The sequence below is a fragment of the Gobio gobio genome (genome assembly GCF_949357685.1).
Source record: "Gobio gobio genome assembly, chromosome: 4".
In the NCBI taxonomy this organism is placed as follows: Eukaryota; Metazoa; Chordata; class Actinopteri; order Cypriniformes; family Gobionidae; genus Gobio; species Gobio gobio.
The window spans coordinates 27,322,352-27,338,206 of NC_137100.1; positions in this window are offsets into that span (position 1 = coordinate 27,322,352).

The following is a 15,855-nucleotide window of genomic DNA, read 5'->3' on the forward strand; positions in this document are numbered from 1 at the left end:
GTGCATTTGTTACAGTATTTATTCATCTTTTATAATGTTAGTCAATAGAAATAGAGCCGTTCATGTTAGTTTACAGTGCATTAACTAATGTTAACAAATATAACTTTGGTCCAACTTTGGCCTTAACTACTATGTACTTGCATCAAAAAAATATGTTCAATGTACTTATTGTGTTCATATTGTATTGCAAAACACTTTTGCTGATATTGAGGTGGGATATGGGTAAAGTTAGGGATAGGTGTGGTGGTATAAGTTTAAGGGTAGGATTAGGTGTAAGGGACGTCTCAACAGTGTAATTATAAATTTAACCACTGAAATTACTGTACATGCAAGTAATTTTTTATTTTAAGAAATATGTAAAAACATGTATGTACACAATAAGTGAATTATATCAATTGATTAATTTAAATGTTATTACATAGAAATTAAGGCCACCTAATATAAAGTGGGTGCATAACTTTTTATTTTAATAATGTATAAGTAAATGTTGAAATTGATATGAACTAAATGCTGTAGAGTGCAGTTCATTGTTAGTTCATGTTAACTAAAGTAGTTGACTAATGTTAACAAATGAAACCTTCCTGTAAATTGTTACCATTTTATTTTGTGTTCGACAGATGTTTTTATTTAGACTCCATTTCTTCTCCGAAACATGCATTTAAGTAACCAAACATTTAATATATGCTGATTTTGATTTGATTAAGATATAAATTGTGCTATAATGTCTTGAAAGCCTGTTTAAAACCATAGAAGGTACCTTTACAAAATGCTGCCTAATATTACTGACTGACTGGTTTCAGGCACTGCCAACAATGTGGCTGAAGGAGATCTTATCTTCAGCTACACATAAGGTTGGGTATTGTTTGAATTTTAGCAATTCTGTTTCCAATTACAGGGGTCATGAATTGAGAAATTAACTTTCCCTTGAGCTTTTGATATATAAAAGGTCATGGTAATATAAGAATATCCTGTAAGTTTCAGAGCTGAAAATTTACTTGTTAGTCAAAGAAAAGCTTGACACCAGGCCCAGCAAACGATCAATCTCAGAATATGCCACACCTTGACGTCATCGTGTGGTGAAACACCAACTCAACAGAAAAAGAACACCACCTGATTATATAGCCCCGCCCACCGACTTGTGCCACTGACATGATTTAGGCCTACATAGATCTAAACCAGATCAAACTTCTAAGCAATAAACATACCACATAAGCTTAATTCGGATTCCAATATGAATGCATGGATGAACTTTATTTTTAATGAATATCCAGCTCACGTGGGGAAGACATTGCATGTTTGTTCCTTCATTTCACCACAGATTCGTTTATAAACAAGAGACTGGATTTGCAGACAGGATGAAATTACAACCCCAAATCAGAAAAAGTTGGGACAGTATGGAAAACGCAAATAAATAAAAAAAGAAGTGATTTCTAAATTTACTTTGACTTGTGTTTCATTGCAGACAATATGAACACAAAATATTTCATGTTTTGTCTGGTCAACTTCATGTCATTTGTAAATATGCATCATTTCCTGTCATTCAGACCTGCAACACATTTAAAAAAAAGTTGGGACAGTAAAGCATTTACCACTTTGTAATGTTGCCATTCCTTTTCACAACACTTAAAAGACGTTTAGGGACTGAAGACACCAAGTGATGAAGTGTTTCAGGTGTAATTTTGTCCCATTCTTCCTGCAAACAAGTCTTAAGGTGGGCAACAGTACGGGGTCTTCGTTGTAGCATTTTGCGCTTCAAAATGCGCCACACATTCTCTATTGGAGACAGTTCGGGACTGCAGGCAGGCCAGTAAAGTACCCGTACCCTCTTCCTCCGCAGCCAGGACTTTGTAATGTGTGCAGAATGTGGTTTTGCATTGTCTTGTTGAAATATGCATGGACGTCCCTGGAAAAGATGTCTTCTTGAAGGCAGCATATTATGCTCCAAAATCTCTATGTACTTTTCAGCATTAATGGTGCCTTCACAGAAGTGCAAGTTACCTTTGCCAAGGGCACTGACACAACCCCATACCATGACAGACCCTGGCTTTTGGACTTGTTGCTGGTAACAGTCTGGATGATCCTTTTCTTCTTTGGTCCGGAGCACACGGCGTCCATTCCTCCCAAAAAATACCTCAAATACTGATTCATCTGACCACAGTACACGTTTCCACTGTGTGATGGTCCATCCCAGATGCCTCCGAGCCCAGAGAAGTCGACGGCGCTTCTGGACACTGTTAACATTGGGCTTCCTTTTGGCACAGTACAGTTTTAACTGGCATTTGTGGATGTAACTACGTATTGTGGTACTTGACAAAGGTTTGCCAAAGTAGTCCTGAGCCCATGTGGTGATATCGCTTATAGATGAAGGACGATTCTTGATGCAGTGCCGCCTGAGGGATCGGAGATCACGGTTGTTCAGCTTAGGCTTGCGCCCTTGTCCTTTACGCACTGAAATTCCTCCAGATTCCTTGAATCTTTTAATTATGTTATGCACTGTTGAATGTGAAATATCCAAATCTCTTCCTATCTTTCTTTGAGGAACATTGTTTTTAAACATTTCAATAATTTTCTCACGTATTTGTTGGAAAACTGGCGATCCTCGGCCCATCTTTACTCCTATAGGATTAGACCTTTCTTGGATGCTGCTTTTGTACCAAATCATAATTACAATCACCTGTTGACATCACCTGTTTCAAATCACATCATTATTTAACCATTTTACCTCATTACTAGCCCTAAATTGCTCCTGTCCCAACTTTTTTTGAAATGTGTTGCAGGTCTGAATGACAGGAAAGGATGCATATTTACAAATGACATGAAGTTGACCAGACAAAACATGAAATATTTTGTGTTCATATTGTCTGCAATGAAATACAAGTCGAAGTAAATTTAGAAATCACTTCTTTTTTTTTTATTTGCGTTTTCCATACTGTCGCAACTTTTTCTGATTTGGGGTTGTACATGAATGAATTTAGCAACACACTAATATGAGTAAAAATGTTTTTATATGTGATAGTATTGCATTGTTAGATCCTTTGATAGGCTATCTATTGATTATGTGTACGTGTCTAACTGAACATACCTTAGCACGCTGTTTAAGGCTGGAGAATCCTTTATTTGTGGTGTTGTTGGTTCATTGCGACTCGGACATGTATGGGCCAGGGCTCGCAAAGCCCAACGTCCCGGGGCTATGTGTTTTCCAGACGGGCTACCAAAACGTAAGCCTGGCCTGCCGACAGGCTATCTTAAATAGTGAAATGACATTCCTTTTTTTTTGATGTGCGTTGTTCACTCTCTTGACTTCATATTTGAAGGAAAAATACAATCGCGGAAGTTTAGAACATGCTGATTTGTCTGACTCTGCAGTCAGGCGCGCACGGTGTGTGTGTGTGTGTGATGCATGGTTTGCCGTTATATCCACCGATCGGGTGGGCCAAGTAATAAAAAAATAACATTCCAATCAATCATGGGTGGATGAGAGGTAAATCATTGTGTTTGTTTGATAAAGACATTTTGCAATTCATTCCATTTTCATTCATTCCGTTTTCAAATTCATTTGCCGTTTTCCAACACGCTTTCAAAACAATTTCCACATGTACTGACAGGGGAACTGAAGCTCATTAAATATGCAAATCTTATCCAATCCAAGCCGTGGGCGTTTACTTCCAAATCTTCAGTGCGGCACGCCCATAAAAACCGAGCGTTCCAGGAGAGAGCCTCAAAACCAGGGTAGAAAATAGCCTATTATTTATTCATTATGATGTTTTTGAATGTAAAATGTAAACCCCCATGTAAACGTCATAAGTTGACCTCAGACAACAGTATACATTTTTTTAAAAAGCCAGTTCATGACACCTGACACATGACACAATTTTGCTTATTGATTCCCAGTTTCGATTCCAATATGATAAAAAAATACGTCAAACATTTAGATATCAAATATAAATAAATATATATATATATATATATATATATATATATATATATATATATATATATATAATATACATTTCAAACAATATTAAAGACAAGTATACAGTCTATGATACAATAAAAAAAAATAAGCAAATTAGCTATAGCACAAATAATACAATTGAATGTTCAGAAATTTTAATCAAATGTAAAATAACTGCATAGTTTTCTTTTTATATATAAAATATAGATTAATCCTTATTAAAGTTACAAAAGTTATTCAGTCAAAATCAGTGACAAATTTTCTTTTGTTCATTGATTAACAGTAATGACAGATGACAACAGGGGTATATTAGGCTGCTGTCACTTTAAGACCTAATGCACAGGTCCAATATACTGTTACACATTTCGTTTTTCAACAGTTTACATTCATTTAAGACGTAACTGACTGGGACATTATGACATTACGAGGATATTTTGACAGCAACAGCACGCGAGTACTGAATTGAGTTTCTCTCCACACAGGAATCTAAGTGGAATCTAATTTTCTTAAACAAGTATCCAATTCCTGACTTTAAGTATCCGATTGATTTTTTTATTCCCAACCCTAGCTACACGCAAGTCACACAAGCCCAATTATGCCCAATTAGAGAAATGGACTTCAGCACAATGTCCTGGATTGCAAGGCAAAGAAACACAGAGAGGAAAATAAAAGCAGTCTTGGCAGTTGAATGAGCCGAACAAAGTAAGAAAACTCTTCTAATGTATGAAACACGTGGGTTAGTGGTTATCAAGCGAGCGATGGGGTGATGTGGTTTTGTGTTTCCTTGGGGTCGACTTGGCTCCTAACTGAAGTGAGTCTTGTGGGAGGCCCAGGCTTCTTTTCTGCATGTGTGAATTGACAACTGTATCAAAAATAAGTAAACGTATAATAACCTTGTCGAGAGAATTTATTTAGCTTAGACAGGTGCCGGGAGTAGTTTTCCACATTCATGGAAGTATTAAGAAAGCAAACATAAAACTTGACCCCTACAAATTTGACATCTGAGAGTAAACTTAGTCACATTTCTCTACAATATGGCTAATGTAAACACCAGACCTAACCTGTAAAAACTACACTTGCCAATCCTTTCAGTCAAACAGGAATTCCCAGAGAGAGTTGGAGAGAAATACAGCATGAACTCTACACAAGTACTGTCATCTGCTGTACAGAGTCCTTCTGTATTGCCAATTGCTCAATTCTAATGTTACAAAGGCTGCAATATTTTCATACAGTGGAAAGATAATCTTACACTTGACTCCAAATATCGAGTCCTTATAACAGGCGCATTTGGGCCATGAATAATGCACGAGTATTCAAGCTCCTCTCTGGCCCTGAAAGGAAGTGCTTACTCCCTGCCTCAGTCACAGGATATCAGCAGCTAATTCATAATTCAGCAGGCTTGTGCACTTGCCACTGGCCAGTGGGCCTCTTGAAGGGCCTCTTTTGATTTCCTTCCCACACTTCTCAACCTCAGCTGGCTGCACGTGTCTCCCTCGGTTCACACGATTGGTGAGTCACAGATGTCTTTGTTAACCCCACTGCAGTGTGTGTGTGTGTGTGCTGCTGGGAAATGTTGATGTTCTTCCATTGAAGATATCATCAGTGTGAGAATCGAGCAAAAAGTCAAATGTATTTGAAAATATGATGCCCTTGTCAAGATTATTTTGGTTTGTCATTCTCAACAAGACTGATCTCCTTTGTAGTTCTATTGACGTAAGTCTTTCATTCAAATAGGGATGAAAGAAACATTTCATTCAAATAGGGATGAAAACAACACAATGGTACCATATTGGTTATTGGAGATTTTATCATTTAGATTATTTAACTGTAATAATTTAATAACTGTAAAATGTAATCTTCAGCAAATTTGTGATTCCAAAATCTTGGCATTAAATTTCCCCCGCCTTTTGGTTTATTTAGATAAAATAGTATGGCATTTTTAATTTGGCTATTTATCAATTATCTTAGTCATCTTGGTTTATAAAAATAAACATTGGCCTGTCTGTATTAACCATAAAGCAATTTTAATATTTGTAAATTGGGAAATTTTAATTGAAAAATCAGATTGCTTTCAGTTATTGTTTGAATATGATTCAAATTGTCCATATACAACAAGAAATTCAACAGACAAACAACAGAGGAATTCCATTAATTCAAGTTTTGTGACAAAATATAACTAATTACTTATTTTTTTAAGTCAATGTTTAACTAATTTTTGAATGATAATCGACTAATGTATTCCATGTCAAATATATATCCAAAAAGATTTTAATTCTGTCATAGAAAACCACTAAATACTCACAGAAATATAAAGTAATATCTAATTTCATTAGAATTCATCTCACTTAAATTCATGAATGGCAGTATTGCTTTTTGCAACCACATGAGTTATATTTGAATTAAAGACAATTCAATTTCAATTCTGAAAGGTGCATAACATGTATGTTCACACAATAGAAATGTCAAAACGTTTGAGATACTGTACATGCACTTTATTGACTATTGTCTTATAAACTTTGCACCTTTCTAGAAGGCGACCTACTTGTATCATTCTTCTCAGTGCTGTGTAACGGTACAGGTTGAAAACATTGAGCTCCACATTCCTCTCTGAGTGCTGGTCTCCATAACTGAGACACTGGTCCTCTGGGACGTAATGGGACACAGGCATTTGTCAAAAGCCTCTTCCTGTTGTATTAGTTGCAAAGCAATGGATCTGCCTTGGCTTTCATCCAAAGGAATGAGTCACTTCTTTCTGTAGCATGAAGGTCCAGGGCCCATTGAGGTGAAGCTATGGAGATGGTGTGTGATGTAATCCCAATAATGAACTGTATGTACTGTGTACAAACTTGCATACTAGTTCCAATTTGTCATTTATAATGATGGAAAGGAGGTAGAAAAAATATTTTATACATATCATGATAAGAATGAACCATTTGAATTAGTCAACCAAGCAGGAAAAAGGGGAAGAATTTAGAAGCAAAATGAGATCTTCTGATACTCAGATTCAATGTGTCTCCACTTGATGGCAACTGAAACCCCACGAGAGAGCTCCCATTTTCAGAGTGAGAAAGTGCTCTTGCTGTGCCGAAGGCACAGAGTGGGGCCACCAGATGTTGCTGGAGACAGAGTAGATCTAGCTGTCTGAGAGATGGCACATCCACATCCTCCCATCTCCCCTGTTCATTCATGGCTCATTTACAACACGTTCTGGGGTGGACAACTGCCACAACATGTATCTCACAGATACATTAGTTCTATACTTCTATACTCACACCAGATCCCTCTCACTTTCATAATATTTTTTGCAACCTTTTTTTTTTCAAAATATTTTTAGAATTACCCAGATAAAAATCTGACCAAACCTCTATTTGAGGTTTTTTAAAAATGATATAAAAAAAATTCCCCATTAGAGGGATAGTTCACCCAAAAATGAAAATTCTCTCATCATTTACTCACCCTCATGTTGTTCCAAACCTAAATGAGTTTCTTCTGTTAAACACAAAAGAAGATATTTTAAAGAATGTTGGTAAGCAGACAGTTGATGGACTTATAAAAAATATCTTATTTTGTGTTCAACAGAAGAAAGAAACTCATACATGTTTGGAACATGAGGGTGAGTGAATGATGAGCTATCCCTTTAAGATAGCTAAGCAAATGTGTGTGTGTGTGTGTGTGTGTGTGTGTGTGTGTGTGTGTGTCTTCAGTTCTGTCACAAGGCTATCTATCGAAGTGTGACCTGAGAGGATGTTTAATTAGAATCTTCACAGGTTCCTGGCTTACTTGTACTGACACTGGCTGACACTGCGCTTTGCTAAACCATTTGACGAGTTGAGAGTCCATTGCTGGACCATCATTTTTTTTCGTCTGTCTGTCCATCCGTCCGTTTGTCTGTTTATTTGAAGGTCCCATGGCATGCAATTTTCATTTTTTGAGGTTTTTTAACACAAATATATTAGTTCCCCTAGCCTGTATATGGTCCCCAAGTGGATAGACATTTCGATAGGTGTAAACCAAGTTCTGGGTGTCCTGCTCTGCCTTTGAGAGAATGAGAGCTCAGACTAGGCATGTGCCGGTATCAAATGTTCATGTTGCGATTAATTGCTGAAGCTTTTTTCACTGTATACGGTATTATCACGATATTTTAAAAAAAGTTGCAAAAAAAGTGTTGTCATACTATAACAGGTTTAAAAACTTTCTTAAAACAAAAGAACCAAACATTTAAATACAATAAAGCAATACACAAAAATGTATAAAGTAAACAAATATTTGAAACAGATTCAAGTGCTAAAGAATTATAAAGAACAATAGGTAACACTTTACAATAATGTCTCGCCAGTTAATACATTAACATTAACAAAGAGCGAATAGCTACATTTTTACAGAAGTTATTCTTCTTTGATAATGTTAGTTTAAAAAAAGCAACTGTTAGTGTAAGCTAAGGTCCATTAAATAATACAGTTACAACTTTTTATTTTAATAATGTGTTATTAAATGCTGAAATGTACATTTAACTAAGATTAATACATGCTTTAGAAGTATTTTTCATTGTCAGTTTGTTAATGAATGAACTCATTTTAAATAATGGAGCCATATTGTAAAGTGTGTGATTGAACAACAGTCAGAACATATTCAAACAATATCTAGGGCATGTAATTTAAAACTTAAAAAAAAAAAATGAAGTTTGAAAATGACTTTAAGTCTTTAAGTATTAGGTTATGTGATGACGAGCACCGGATTGTGGTTACTGGGGAAACGGCTGTATTTCTGCTGTTCCATCAGCGCCCTCTGCTGTCTGAAAGTGAATGTGCACTCCAGTGCGTCTTCACGCCTTCCGCCATGTGCTCGGCTCATGAACTGTCTGTTTACATCAGTGCGCGTTCCTCTTTGACGCGTTGTTCATTTTAAACGGTTGATGGGTAAAGTATTCTTAAAATACATTCTAAAAATCTGAATAATTCGTAATAAATAATTATTCACGGTATTTTGAAGTGCCCACGATAACAATATTGTGCATGTTCATTATTGCGGTATATCGTATTACCGTTTACCGGCACATGTCTAGCTCAGACGAGCCGATCTGGAATCTTCCCTGTATGTCGTCATACAGGGAACGGTTACCTCCCCTTCCTCTACTTTGCCCGACCAGAGAATTTGGAGAAAATGGATTGTTTATTTTAATCGCAATATAAGCACAGGCTTTACAAACAGACTTTTACCATATGGATTCGACAGCACCGCCACAAACAGTGAGTAACAGTGTTCATTAATGCCTGATCTGTGATCAGTGATTTCTGATGTGTAGCTAATTACTCAAGTTCACAAAGACTTTCTTTCTAAATCGTTTAATACTGTTTATCAGTGAATCAAGCCAGTGACTAAACGATCAACTTTGCATCGTTTCTGTTAGTGGCGTGAAACAAATCTGTTATTTAAAGTGTGTTAAACTACAGAGAGTGATCAAAGAACACTCACTTTATAATGTTCGAAGCTGTCAATCACACATCGTGAGTATATCTGCACACTTACCCAAACTGTCGTTATAACGAATGACGCTGTTATGCTGCACAACGAAGCTCTTACTGTATTCATATCAATGTCGTGTTTGCTGTTAGTTGTGGTGAAAGCATTTTGTGAGAGAAAACGCGCTGCAATGACAAGATCACTGCATTCACGCGATCAACAGACTGTCTGTGTACTCAATGCTCATCACTGCAGCCTTTCGTGTGATGGGAAAAGATAAAAAAATAATGCTATAATCAACACTTTCATGATTCGTTCATCTTGACAGCTGTAATGGTTAAAAAAACGTAGTAAAAGTATTCGAGAGGGGGTTCCACATGTTACAAAGTTCGTAGAATAAGGAGGCGTGACTGGGACTCGTGTTTATTCAGATTAACTCTCCGATACAAACAAAATAAACCCGCGCTCACAGCGTTCTCAATAACTCAATACAATATAAATTTCTCAGCAATCTTTCTCCAGCTCTGGGTCTCTCTGGTCCACATGCAGTCCGTCTCTCTCTCCGGCAGTGCTTGAATGCAGACCTCCCTAAACCACGCCCCCTCTGCCACATAATCTAATGCTGCGTTCCAGGCAGGCTTTTTAGCCCGTAAGTAACGACTTCAAACCACGACTCACAACTGTGTAGCGTTCCAGGCCAAGTCACGCCAAACTGCCTGAGTGCAAGGAATCGTGTGGTAGCTAGATGTAAACAAAGCATGGCGGACCGTACGAGGCTTATGCTAAATTTACAATCATTTCTATCGCCAAAGGTGCTTACTTGCTTATATGAGGGAGACGGAGGGGAAAAAACGGCGCATACGGCAAGAGAAGCTGTTATACCTTTTATGTAACGTTATTTGTATATTTGTTTCATAAACACCGCATCCGTATGGGGCTGTCATTGTTGTTTCGCGGGCTATGTGACGTCAGATCTCGTAACTGGGAGTACATCGATCGAGCACCAGTTCACGGGTGGGAAGTCACGGGTTTGACTGCCGTTCCAGTGCACTTTCACGGGCAGAAAGTTGGAAAAACACGGGTTGCCTGGAACGCGGCATAATATTCATTTCAAATGCAAAGATGTCAGCCAATCAAAGCAGTGGGCGATCAAAGCAGTCTCACAGCAGACACGCCCCTTGAAACAGAGCATTCAAGCCAGAGGGCTAGAATCAAGATAGAAAAAATGCCTTTTATTTCTAAAGTATGACATTTTGTGATGTAAAAATCATACTTACAATATAAGTACACCTCAGGAAACATTATAAAATATATATATTTTTTAAATCCACGCCATGGGACCTTTAAAGCTTACATAAAAAAATTGCATGGCCTTTCACAAACCGTAATTTTTGTGATATTTGAAGATCTTGTATAACTTTGCTTTCTGCTGTAATGTCAACCACTTTTTGATTTCTGTGCTCCACCAGGCAGCATTGGTCAAACACTCAACCACATAAGAGCAGGTGAGTCTGTGCATTTTGACTGAATGTGTTTCCTGAAAGCTCAGGCCTTCAGGTAGACACAATTATGCCTGATTACACTCTCTGTCTCAGTGGTGGACATTAGTAAATGTGCCATTTATTCATATGGTCATCAAGTGTAGGCTTTTTGACACAACTAAGGCCTTTTTCAGGGGTCAGGGATATTATATTTGGTGAATGCATGACATTTTACCACAGCATTTTGTGGCTTGTATGTCTGTAATGCATTGTAACACTTGAAATTGTGCAAATATTTCTACCTGAACTGAACCTTAGAAGTGACCTTCATTGGTGTAGCCTAGCGTAGTTAGGTTATTTCAGTCATGCCGTTCATTTTCGGTCCTTGAATTTAATTGTCCAAGTAATGTTTCAAGAAGGATGATACAGTGTACTGAGACTTTTCATTGCTTGTGTCACTCCACTTGTCTGTGCATTTGTCGGTCTGTGCAGGACTCTTTCTTACATGTCTTCATGAATTGGATTTGTTCAAACACTGATTTATTCTGGAACTTAACAAGCGACTCTCTTTATGAGTGAGTTATGGAATCGTACACTCAACTGATTTCTCAGAAACACGGAGTTATTCAGGAACAGGGCCACAGTGACTTTTTACCAGCCACTTTTTTTTTCTCCTCGACATTAAGCCTTCTCACACGCTTGTCCGGATTGTTTTGTGTGTTGTAAATATGATTTATTCTGAAGAAATATCCTCAACAGTGTTCAGTCAGCTTTGACATATTTAAATTTGCATATCTTTGATATTTTTACCTTTTATAAAGGGCATGTTTTCCATAATCTTATTAAATATAGGCTATGCTTCAGCTTTCAGTTTATATTCTTAAATTTGATCTATAAATTAAATTTGAATAATAAGACACTGTAGGGCTGTTACCGATCAAATGAAATAATTTACACTGAAAAATGACAACTGCATTAAAAAATGTTATGAGATTGTTTTAAATATTTTTGAATATACAAATAAGAAAAGTTGGAAAGAATGTTTAAACATGAAAGTAACCAGTAGCTGGCAGCAGGTGACCGTTTTAATGAGTGAGTCATTGAGTCGATTTGTTCAAACTGCTGATTCATTCAAGAATGAGGCAGTCGTTTATGAATAGCTCATTGAATCTTTGACACAAACGATTTATTGAAAGCACTGAATCATTCAGTAACATTGATTTCTCCTTGCGTAAGCGTCAACAGCGCAATATTGTTACCGTCAGTTTACTATACATTAGGCTATATTTTATTATCCACTATCGATCGCCACTTACGCTAAATTAATGCAGAATCATTGTTGCATTTTGTTGATTCCCTAGTTTTTTGTTATTGATGTTTTAATCTGTCTAGTAAAATTATCTTTCACTTGCCCCTTCAAAAATCCACTTGTCCCCCAAACATTGTTCTTTAACTTGTAAGAATACACATTTAAGTGCTGTCAAGTTATTAACTAAATCAATATAAGTAAGAATAACTCTTATAATATACATTTTTAAAAATCGTTTTATTCATTGATGTCCCGTGTCACAGACAGTCATACTGACTGCTGCTAATCTGAGTCCACAGATATAGCCATACCGCAGCTCATATACGGCTGTGTTGATGGCTGATTTAGTCACGTTCGGTTAAACAGAACTAAATTAATATTATTATTACTGGTAAAGTTACCGTGTACCTGACATTTTCTCACCGCTTCCCAACTCCCAACATACACACATCTGTGCAAATGTCATTGTACTGTAGCCTACGTCAGGGACGGACTGGGGCTAAAAAACAGCCCTGGACTTTCTCCCAAATAGGCCCATCATCCGGCCATTCACTCTTAGCCGTGCGCAACAGACACTAGCCAGGATGTACTATGCCACAATACTGTCAGACTATCAGACAAGGTATTCACAACAAGTAACATCTCAAAACCAATGATGATAATAAACTTTGATTTATATTAAGGCTGTGAAATGATGAAAATGGCTAGGCCCTATTAATTTTGTCTGTGAAGCTTTCACAAACAACTACCACATTGTGCCAATTCCAAAGACAAGGAAAAACTGCACTCTGATGGAAGACAGACAGAAAGTGCAAGCTAGGATTTTTTGGTTAAACAAAAATGTAGTCAATTATCTATCCCCCTTCCTTGTATGTTAGCACGTTTAGAGTGGTAGCAATGCATGCCTGATGATTTCCCGTTTAATTCAATACCTTAGGTGAGTGAGTGAGAGATTTTGGTTAGATGACAGTAGGTTACAGCTTGACAAGAGTTAATTTTGACAAAAGCGCAATGTTTTGTTTTATTGTGAGCAGGGCTTAAAAACGGAAAAAAATATCAATCGGTTCACTCCGAGCAGAATCGATATTTTAACGTTTCCGTTTTTGCGTTCCTCAATAAACATTACTGTTCCGAAAACGGTTTGATATGAAAAAATACCGGTTAATAATGTTATTTTAATTTAGCCTATACTTTTAACAAATATGTATAAATAGACTTAATTTCACTCAATAATAATATAACGCATGGTAATTCAACTTGAATATTTAATTCATAACATTTTTAAAACCAGAAATACATGCATTAGAATTACAAAGCATAAACAGCAGACCTGTTTTAATGGAGCGTTAGACAATCGAAAGTGGCTCTTATGCCTAATTATTTTCAGAAGAGTGATAACATTCTTTGTACATAACTTTTTTTCAACACGACTTGTTTTAAAAATTGCATGAATAAAGAAAAAATAAACTGGATAACCATTGCTCTTTTAATGCACCGTCAACTGCTAATTTCAAAGCAAACACTGCGCAACACGTCCTTGCATCACATAATCAAATTCAGTCAGCTAATAAAGCTTGATAATTTAATGCAATATAACATATCATTTAATACGAAGCATCAACCGTCTATATAGAAAACATTGACCTGTCCTGTATTGGCAATCTGAAAGACTATAGGAAAAATGTTTGATAGATGCTAGTAGACTTGGACAGGCTTAAACAAAATCCATAAACTAGCCTAAATCGGTCTGTTTGAGCTTAAAGTCTGTACTGCTTATTTAAACGTAAGAAAATAATGTCCTCCAATACCTGCGCTTTCATTGTAGACCTCAGCGGGGAAAGAAATGTACTTGAGGCATGAAAATGCGCGCTCTGCACTGACGGTAGATTCATAGATGATGGTGCGCAGGCATTTCACTCACGCATGATCCGTCAACGTCACATGCTGGACTACTCTATTCATAATTGGTCACTGCCAAATTAAAATATTAAAGAGAACGATAAAATAACGTTATTAACCGGTTAATGGTCATTTCAAATTAACGTTTCTGTTCAGAACGATTCAAATTGATTTTGATTTCGTTTCCGTTTTTGTTCCTCTTAAAATTTCGTTAGTTTCCGGTTTTCGTTTTCGTTCCTTGAACCGGTTCAGAGCCCTGATTGTGAGTGTACACAAATATAAGCAAACACTTTGCAGTTTGAATGATGTCCTGTATGAACAAAATGACGGAGTATGTATTGTTTTTATGTTTCCACTGTTCGATCGCGGCATCGCGCCCGCACCTCTCTCTCACACACACACACACACACACACACACACACACACACACACACACACACACACACACACACACACACACACACACACACACACACACACACACACACACACACGTTTGTTTTTGTGAAATGTGAGGACATTCCATAGGCGTAATGGTTTTTATACCGTACAAACCGTATTTTCTATCCCCTTACACTGCACCTACCCCTAAACCTAGCCCTCACAGGAGACTGTGCAGTTCACTTTCTGTGAAAAAAACCTTGTTCTGTATGATTTATAAGCATTTTGAAAAGTGAGGACATGGGGAACGTCCTCATATTTCACCCTCTTTTTGTAATATCTATGTCATACCCATGTCATTATACACATTTGTGTCCTGATATTTCACAAAAACATGCCCACACACACACACACACACACACACACACACACACACACACACACACACACACACACACACACACACACACACACACACACACACACACACACACACACACACACACACACACACACACACACACACACACACACACACACACACACACACACACATTAATTTAGCTAGCTGACTATGCAATTCACTAAGATAGGGATAAGGCAGCCTATTATAATGTGTCCTGCTACTACTGGCACTTACCAGGACCTCTTGCTGGTGTGAAGTTAACTCTGTCTGTCCCTCCTCATCATGACCAGGCTGTGGAAGCTCAGGCTCAGCTTCCACTTGCTGGTCCTCTACAGTCTCAGTGTGGCTAAGCGATGTAGTAGTGTGCTGGCAGTTGCACTGCAACCAAAAAGCCAGTAGTCTCGAGAGACTTGGAAACTTTTTCCCATCCACTTTTCTCCTTACGTTTTCTGCTAGCCATAGACTTTTTTTTTTGTTTTTTTTTGCCGACGGCCGGGCGACGGCCCTCAGTTGGACGGCCGTTCTGGACTTTTCCAGAACGCACAGATTACCAATCCGTCCCTGGCCTACGTCAGCGTTGCATTATTATCTCGTCCCATCTCACCAACAGTTTAATACTCGCACATCCAAACGTAGTCAGAGAAGGGCCTCATCTTCTTTCCGATCGCATGAACGTAATCACTCAATTCTCATTGGCTACCTGCCAATGTGGCAGGTAGATTGACAGTGTTACCCGCCAATTGCAAAATTCACCCGCATTTGGCGCGTGGTCGGGTGTTCATTTCAGGCCCTGTTCAGGAAGCAAACAAGTGACTCTCTTTATTAGAGAGTCGTTGAATCATTCACTTAAGCGATTTGTTCAAAAATTCACTTTTGCGTGTTACTTGCAGTACAAGTTTCCAGAAAAGTAAACAGAAAAGTCAATTCCACTTTGGTTTTTGTGTGGAACTGGTATTGTGTTAAC